The sequence below is a fragment of the Octopus bimaculoides genome, chromosome 12, assembly GCF_001194135.2.
Source record: "Octopus bimaculoides isolate UCB-OBI-ISO-001 chromosome 12, ASM119413v2, whole genome shotgun sequence".
In the NCBI taxonomy this organism is placed as follows: domain Eukaryota; kingdom Metazoa; phylum Mollusca; class Cephalopoda; order Octopoda; family Octopodidae; genus Octopus; species Octopus bimaculoides.
Genome location: NC_068992.1, coordinates 36,159,884 through 36,160,840, shown reverse-complemented (window position 1 = coordinate 36,160,840; position 957 = coordinate 36,159,884). Strand labels below are relative to the sequence as shown.

Sequence of the window (957 nt, the reverse complement as noted above, 5' to 3'; positions counted from 1 at the left end):
ATATATATATATATATATATATATATGTGTGTGTGTGTGTGTGTGTGATTTTTTTACTGGGGATACTGTGTTTGTTTGTGTGTGTGTGTATATATGTATGTGTGGGTTTCTGTGGGAGATATGCATTGTTGTATTTGTGTGTTAATACGTCTGTGTGTGTTTGTTGTAGATGTGTACCTGGGGGTATGTTAGAGTATGTTCAGTTGTTGTCTGTATTTTTGAATAAGTGTATTTTCTTTATTTATTCATGTTTGGTCAGTGGTGTTATCTGGGCATTGGTATAGTGGGAAAACTAGGAATTTGGGGAATTGTTTTGTGCACAGAGACCTAAGTGGCCACTAATTGGTATCTGTCTTGTGGTGGGGTCCCTCAATTGTTGGCAGTGGACTGTCATCCTATTTCTACCTAAATGGACTCCAGGAGGATAAAACAGTTAATCAAGCTCCTGACATTATCCCAAGATTACAAAAACTAATCAAATCTAGAGGGACAACAATACTCCAAAAGCAAGCACATACTGTTACTCAATTAAAAACACACTTAACAACATCTGGATTAAAAATCTCACAGCATGCAAGTTTTCATTCTGGAACTTCATAAAAAATAGTAACAAAGCAGACCTTTATGAAAAGTGGCTCAACTCCACCCCAGTCACCCTTCCCAAAATCTCCAAATAAAACCCATCCGAAATGAACTAGAAAAATTCAAAACAGAAACAGAATTGTTACAGCTAAGAGCCAATTCCAGCGAAGAAAAATTCAAGGCCCTTGACAACGAAATGCAAATTGAAATTTCTAACTGCTGTGAAGGTCACATCAATTAGGGATTTGGGTTGTCTCTTGCTTTTATTATTTTATGGATTTCAAGTGTTTATTTTAGATGTAAGTTTGACTCAGTAGTGGGACATAAGTACATATATGTGTGTGTGTGTGTGTGTGTGTGTGTGTGTGTGTGTGT

At 36.5% G+C, this 957-nt stretch overlaps 1 protein-coding gene across 1 annotated transcript in view; it reads right to left on the bottom strand.

Moving 5' to 3' along the window:
- The window catches only part of LOC106875675 (uncharacterized), a 168,029-nt gene that overhangs the window by 119,070 nt on the left and 48,002 nt on the right, over positions 1–957 (bottom strand). The window lies entirely within an intron of this gene.